Raw genomic sequence first — 7,537 nt, 5'->3', positions numbered from 1 at the left:
GTTTGGTGTTACAAAATATGCACTTGCATTAAAAACTGGTGATTTGTGTGAAATTAATGAAAAAATTATGTTCTGGGACTTATTTGACAGATGGCTTTCAGTGTGAGAAAATATTTCCCTCAATAACTACGTCAACTTGAATTTATCACTTTAAGAAAACAGTTTAATCATAGGATGGGTGTGATCTAATGGAGTATGCAGTGGCCCTATGTTTCAAAAAGTAATGTTTGTGGATACTCTGCAACATAAGAGCAATAAAATTGTTACTCTGTTAACTTTTGCTTTAATACTTCCTAGAATGAACACAATGTTCCAATTGATCGTAAGCATTCTTATTACTTTAGAACCACTCAATAATAAGGGGGCCTGAGTCAGGCAAAACCTAATATTGTGAATTTTGTCTTTATTTTGCTAGGAGGTCTTTCTGTTATATTTTCCTGTGTTGAGGGGGGGGGGGGGGGGGCGGGGAGAATGCAAATAATCATATGTAATTATCTTTCTAGCACTACAAAGTACAGAATACAGTGATTACAGTTACACTTGGAAATCTAGGAAATTTCAGTATTCATGTTACATGCCTAATTTTCATGAACATTTACCTTAATTACACGGTTACACTTTTTGCTGATTTGAACTGTGTACTACATGTTAAAAAGATTTTGTTTGGTCATAGTAATAAAAGCATGTCATTTTGTTAGTTCATATGTCCCATACGGAACTGAAATTATCAAGTTATGATGCCAAAGGAAGGAATTAACATTAAGGAATCTTACTTCACAGAAAATATGTAACAATGGTTACACTTTTTGCTAGTTAACTTTAACATAAACCATTTAGTTTTCCATTAAGAGTGAAAGCAGTTGCACAAGTCTTGTAAAGAACCAAGTTTCCCATAGGAAACTAAATTATTTTACATTTGAGTTATTGTAGACCCAAAGTATTGTGCTCTTCATATTTCTATTTAAAAAGTTTGTAACTCAAATTCACAGACAATTTGGAATCTGTACATACATGGGTGTAGTCAGTTACTTTTCATGTGCCATGTGGAACCTTTAATTTTCTGGTTTAAGTATAATTTATTTCATGAATTACCTTTAATACCAACAATGTCTGAATGCATTATTTACCATTTAGAAGAAGAAATATTAGTGTACAGAATAACAAACGTCATGAAAAATGTGAAAGATTGTTCTGTACAGAACTTGGAATGGCTCTTAATCAATAGCAGGTTAAAAGAAGGCTTCTATTAAATGTTCAAAGAAACCAGTCAGTACCTCTTAATTCACCATAGAGGTGATACAGTAATAAAACAATTTACTTTTTTTTCAGAATTTCTGCTAAGTATTAAAATTGTGAAGACCTATCCAATTAGTATTTGCTTTACCAATAACCTGTAGTACAAGCACACATATAAGCAGGTAATTATGGGAGTCAAGAATTATGTTAAAATTAAAGATACTGACTGGTATTACTTGCTCACAAAACATTGTAGTTGCTGTACAGTTTATGTGGTGTACCCAATGTGATTCCTAGAGGACATAATATTCTGTTATCCTATGGGAGTGCACTGGTACCACACCTATTGAAAGTAAGCTTTGCTGTGGAATAGTTGTATCAGACATCTGTACCAGAAAACAAATCTGAGAGAGAGAGGGAGGGGGGGGGAGGGAGGGGGTGGAGGGAGAAAAGCATGTTCTTAGGAGCAGCAAGCTTTACAGCAGCATATGCTGTAAAAAGCATAGTGAGATTTTCCTTTTCATCATTTCCAACATTGTACACAACTTTCTTGCACTTTTATGTTATCACATTTTTCCCTTGAGAATGGAGGAGAGGGGGGGGGGGGGGAATTTGCGAGCTTTCATAAGAACTGAAAACTCTACTTGCATTATTTGTTATTTTCAAAATGTTACTCTCTTTCCAAATACTGTTCTATTTCTTCAAACCAATTCTGAATTTCTCAGGTTATTACATATTATTTACTGTACATTGTCCAGCAATACTTCTGTTGTTACAGGATAGTTTGTAATTAGGCACTACCTTTGTGCCACTGGTATTGGCTACTGTACTTTTGCAGATAACAAAATTGACTGGACTCGAATGTCCTGTCAGCATAGGACAAATTCAGACAATATGGAACTTTTTATACTAAATTTGCAATATAATGTCACCCTTGTCTCACACAGATTGTAGCAGCCATTGGGGTGCCTGTCTGGCCAGCTTCTGCAGCTTTCGCTTTCAGGTTTGTTTTCTGCTTGGGCCCTATAATGACAACCAGTCATTCCAGTGATTGACACCATGTCAAAGACTGGAACCAAGATTCACAGAAATAAAATTCCATGGTTGTAATTCATAGTGTAATTAATTTTGGTTTTAAAATAAAACCATGGTACCAGTCATTGTTTGGGTGTCAGACTGGAAAATTACAGTTTAAGACACCCCAACCTTAAAATTAACAACTGTGATTGATGTTATTTTCAACAAGTTCCTTCACTTCCTACATCATTATGGATCAGTCCAATATAATATTATTACCAGACTTAACTTCCAAATGATACGAGTCATGCATTTGAGAGGAGCCTTAACGTTGACCTTTGTGTTTGTCTCATTTAAAAGTATTTCTTGTCTTCTATCAAAGGCTGAAGCACTGTCAAAAACTTGTGCTTCTACCTTATCACTCAGTTAAAATACACCATGCGTTAATAAAATCATGGCATTTAAATTTTTGATCAAAAACAGAGCCAAATTCGTAAGTGCATGTTGCAATTAAAGTGTTAGCATATATGCAGATCGGTAATGCATCACTACAGATAATGAAAATTAATCATTTTTTCCGTTTATACGTAAGTAATACTTTAATAGTTCAGTTGTAATTTCTGTTGTCAATAAATATACCTGTAAGCAAACGATGTCAACATTTTTTTTTCAAGAGACGCCTTCACTGTTTTCCACACTTGATTTTCCGAATTATACCTGTAGTTAAAAGCTTTGGCAAGTAAGCTAATTTGTTGACCTCCATTGAATCTTAAATAGGGTTTTAAAACGGGCAAATAAGTAAAGCACTCATAAAAATAATAGTAAACGATTTATAGGTCAGCTTGTCAAACTTCCAAAACACACTCGAATTTAGGAATTTCATAGCAGAACTGTCACTGTTTTTTCTCGCTAGATTAGAAACACTTCATTATGTTGATGTTTAGATATCTAGAACATCCAATATAAAAGACTCATGAGGGTGCAGCACGAAAACATTTTCATCCGTGTTTTGACACTTAGTTTTTTTGCCAAATTCAGATATGGCGGACACCAGTGACCTCTGGCGGGCACTCAATGATAAGAACTTTGGCCGGCACGCGCTAGAGCCATCTATCGGTAGGGCCGGTAGTTGAGCATTCCTCATTTCACTATAAGGCCGGTATTACACTATAAAATTTCTTTGTCCAATATCTTTGTCAAAGATTTTTGATGGTGTAATAGAGGCTTTGTCAAATGTCGTCCAATATTTGATCAAATCTAGGGCCTCGCTGTACATTTGATCAAAGAAATCGCTTGTCTTCTGTTCGCTGCAATGTGACATGTTACCACCACATGGAGCGCTAGCATCGCTGCAGCGTTCTGTCGTCTGTAGTGTTTTTATAAACATTGCCGGTAAATACAATTGGTGTGTGCTGACAACTACAAAATTAATAGAGATGTATGAAGCTGATGAGGCGCTTTACAACGTGAGGCACCCTGAATACAAAAATAGATTAAGAAGATTGGAGACGAGACCTGACCTTACCGCACCTAACCTAACATAACATAACCCTCTCTTGTAGCAAGGAATCGGAGTGTTACAGTGAGGCTGTCTTCTGAAGATGTAGCAGTTGTTAAGTGAATATTGTGCTTTGTGATTTGAGGATACACTTCACTGAGCACATACAGAAATGTATGCTCATCCATTCTTAAGTAACAAGTTTTGTTGAATGCTTTTATCGTGTCGTCGTAAAACCCACGGCTTCACCCAGATTAGATTAGTTTTTCGTTCCAGATTCTAGCAGTGACTGATGCAGCAAATGAGCGATCGAAAGAATTTGAAAAAGCAGTCTGGATATAAAAAAATTTTCACTTCCATGTCAGTGAGAGTGATTTTCGATGATCTAAAATGAAGATACAACAGGTTCACGTAATTTAAACGCCTTTAGAAATAGAATTAATGTTTGAAACAATTAAAAAAAATTGTGATATTGAGGAGGGAATAGTGATACTTTCGCGATTTTGATCTGCCTGCAGCTGTTAGGTAAGCAATAATTTGGTTTTTGTCGCCAAAACTACGTAGTACGTTGGTAGCTTTGGTCTCTGTTAATTTGTTTTACAGTTATTCCGTAATAATATGTGGAGCGATATGTTTGTTATTGGTTACAAACAAAAACAAATTAATAATAGTGTGGTAACGGGATTACTGTGTTCAGTCATACACGATTTGAATTCAAAAAACGTTACCAAAGATCTGCAGTTTTTGTACATTTTAATATATGGCTGTAAGTGGATTTACATCACTAGTGTACCACTTTTGCTGTTAATCAAGGCCTGTGAACAAATAGTACAGTAACTTGAAGAATGAGCATGTAATGCGATGCAAGTATTTATCATCCTTGTTGTTCGTTTATTTTTGAAACTATGTTAGGTAGGTCACGTTACATTGAAAAATGCGTAAGCATTGGCAGACAGACAGATGCTTTCAGTTTTGCCGTAATTGAAGCTCATAATATACATTTGAACTTCATCTCACTCATACCACTATTCTAACGCTTCTTCCACTGCCTTAATTTTGTACCCAGCGTAATTTTGTACCTAGATCAGACAAATTTGATTAAGTTTTGGACCTTGATGTCTCAGTTGTGTCAGATTTTTCGAACATCTGACAATACCCAGGTAGTTAACAAACACCGCGAATTCCAACAGCGTTTCCCTATGCTAGACTTTTTTTCTTTGAAATCGTGAGAAACTGCGTGATTTTCCAAACCTTTAGGAAAATATTTCTGCATATAGCTCTATAACTATACTCTTGTCAATTGAAAGCACCTGAACTATGCGTTAATTACTGTGAGATTAAATTTTCCTGGCAAAAATTGATGAAAAAATCTATTTGAAAATCTCAAAAACACACTTTTTATTTTTCTAAGAAAAATGTATTGCTGCCGTATTTCTGTTTGCCTTTGATAAAATTTGAAGGTGAGGAGAGGATGAGTAGAAAGGGGAATTGATTTTTAAATGTACAAGTCTACTGCACTACATTGATTTTTCTTAAGTTACAAGGGATCATCAATAATGAGGAGTGGAAGTTTTGGTGTAGCTTCTATTCTACTTTTAGATGATAGTTACGCTGTTATGTTATTGGAGAAATTTTTTGGAAATTTGTGGTAAGGTCTTATGAGACCAAACTGCTGAGGTCATGGGTCCCTAATGTTATTAAGGGGCAATCAGTTTTCTTATGATACAAGATGACTCACAAGTTCTCATAACCTATAATTTTGCTGCAAATTACTCATTTGTGCTTTGATGTATGAAATTCAGTCTTACCGGTGGACCGTCGGCTAATCCACAATGCGTCCTTCGGTTGCATACTGCAATGAGGATAATACTGAACTCGGATACATGTATTACACATAGACATTTTAGAATGCGTAAAATGCAACACAGTGATATTTAATGTTTTCCATTCAACAGCCTATCTTAAAATGGCAGCATTCACAAGACTTCAACAATAATGAAGCAGAATTCACTGTCTTCTCATAACAAATCGTAAAAGTGCTTATAGCATATTTATGGGCCAGTGACAACAGACTTTCTGCTAATGCGATGTTGATTTGAAAATGAAATTATGACACACAAACAGCTGTGCAATAATAGCTCAAGAAACCATTGTCGGAATCTGTTTTGAACAAAGGAATACCGTCAGAACCCAGCGATTCAGAAATAATCCGAGGGACTTCCCTCTCTCATTCCAATGTGTGAATTTTAGGTTGCAATTAAGCCATATGCTGTGAATGATAAATCAGGTGCACAGACCATAGACCATTCCTAAACAGAAGACTTCTACAGAAAATGTGTCATTGTACCTTGATTGATTGCATCTGCTTGAACCAAGAGTAGCCTACCATTTTTCAAAGTTGATGGTATGTTGCTTGCCAACATTCAAAGAAATTAAAAGTTAGAGTTCTGTGCCCAAAAGGATCAACTGCTTCATTGCTTTTCCTTATCTATATCTTGAAGTATCTTACACATCTTAACTGGTTGTATTCTAGGGTAAGCTGAGCCCAGTACGGCCACTGGGAGAGTCTGTACTTTGATTTTTGATAAAGTATCATAATAACCACTTTGTTTGTTCTTGTTTACAATTTGTTGTAAAATCCAAACAAAAGGCATCTTACAAATGAGACTTCAGGTAACATAGCTCAAGTGACTGCTTTGTGTAATCTTATTTTATTCATTTTTATTCTCTTGTGGGAGAAAAGGATTGCTTAAACCTTTCCAAACAAAATGCAAATGATGTTCATTAAAGTCATTGTTAGCCTTTATTTCTACAGTGGGTAACTTTTATTACTTAAATACATCATCATATTCATACTATATATAGGATTGATAAACACGTAGTTCAGTTCTTAGTAAGACTAATACCATAGCTTTGCTTCTGGAGGAAAGTTGTTGGTTGGTCGATTTGGGAGGGGGGACCAAACAGTGAGGTTATCAGTCCTGAAGAAAAGTCATCATTTCGCAGCTTGTTACTTAAACAACTTAAAATGTACATAATAGAATGGTCTTAACATTGTATCTCAAATACCCTTGCTTTCTTTATTTTGAAATTTAACCCATTGTATGTAAACAAAAGAACTGTTTTTGACACTTACCAAACTTTAAAAAAAAAAAAAAAAAAAATTGAGCATCACTTTAGATTTCTAATCAAAGCTCAAACCTAGACATTTACATTATTCAAGTTGATGGTGATTGACAACTGTTTGAAATTAATTCGCTAAATAGGAATAACTTGGTGCCATTGTATTAGGTACAGATGTTGTACCTTCTGGTGTTATATGAAAATATGTGCCAGACTGGGACTCGAACCCAGATTTTCCGCTTATCGCAAGGGGTCCTCTTACCATTAGGCTATCTGTTCACACCTCCTGGACCGATCCAAACACTGCGTTCCTATACTGTAGTCGTACTTTCATCACTGAATGGCTGCAGCTTAATTCTGTATGCCTGCATTAGTGGAAATAGGACTGTAGAGAATGGAGACCTATTCATTATAATCTAGGGCCTGCACCAATATGGAGTATTACGTTAATAATGATTAACAGCCGCTTGAATTCAGATCAAAATAAATTAACTGAATGTGAATTACTTGGTGTCAGATATTTAAGGTACTAATGTTTTACCTGTTGGTGACATTTGAAAATTTACACCGGACTGGGACTCGAACCCAGATACCTTGCTTATCGTGAGCGGTTGCCTTAGAATGAAGCTATCTGTGCACACCTCATGGATTGACACAAACTTC

The 7,537-nt window shown here is 35.6% G+C and overlaps 1 long non-coding RNA gene across 1 annotated transcript in view; it reads left to right on the top strand.

Annotated features, from left to right (window-relative positions):
• Positions 1 to 3,843: 3,843 nt before the first annotated feature.
• LOC126212819 (uncharacterized) overlaps positions 3,844 to 7,537 on the top strand; it is a 374,260-nt gene continuing 370,566 nt past the window's right edge. The window contains exon 1 of the long non-coding RNA XR_007540914.1: positions 3,844 to 3,925. This is a non-coding gene — a long non-coding RNA (uncharacterized LOC126212819). The remainder of the gene's footprint in view (positions 3,926 to 7,537) is intronic.

Source organism: Schistocerca nitens, chromosome 11 (genome assembly GCF_023898315.1).
Source record: "Schistocerca nitens isolate TAMUIC-IGC-003100 chromosome 11, iqSchNite1.1, whole genome shotgun sequence".
Classification (NCBI taxonomy): Eukaryota; Metazoa; Arthropoda; class Insecta; order Orthoptera; family Acrididae; genus Schistocerca; species Schistocerca nitens.
Note: the sequence above shows the minus strand (reverse complement) of the source record. Positions and strands in the feature narration are given on the sequence as shown.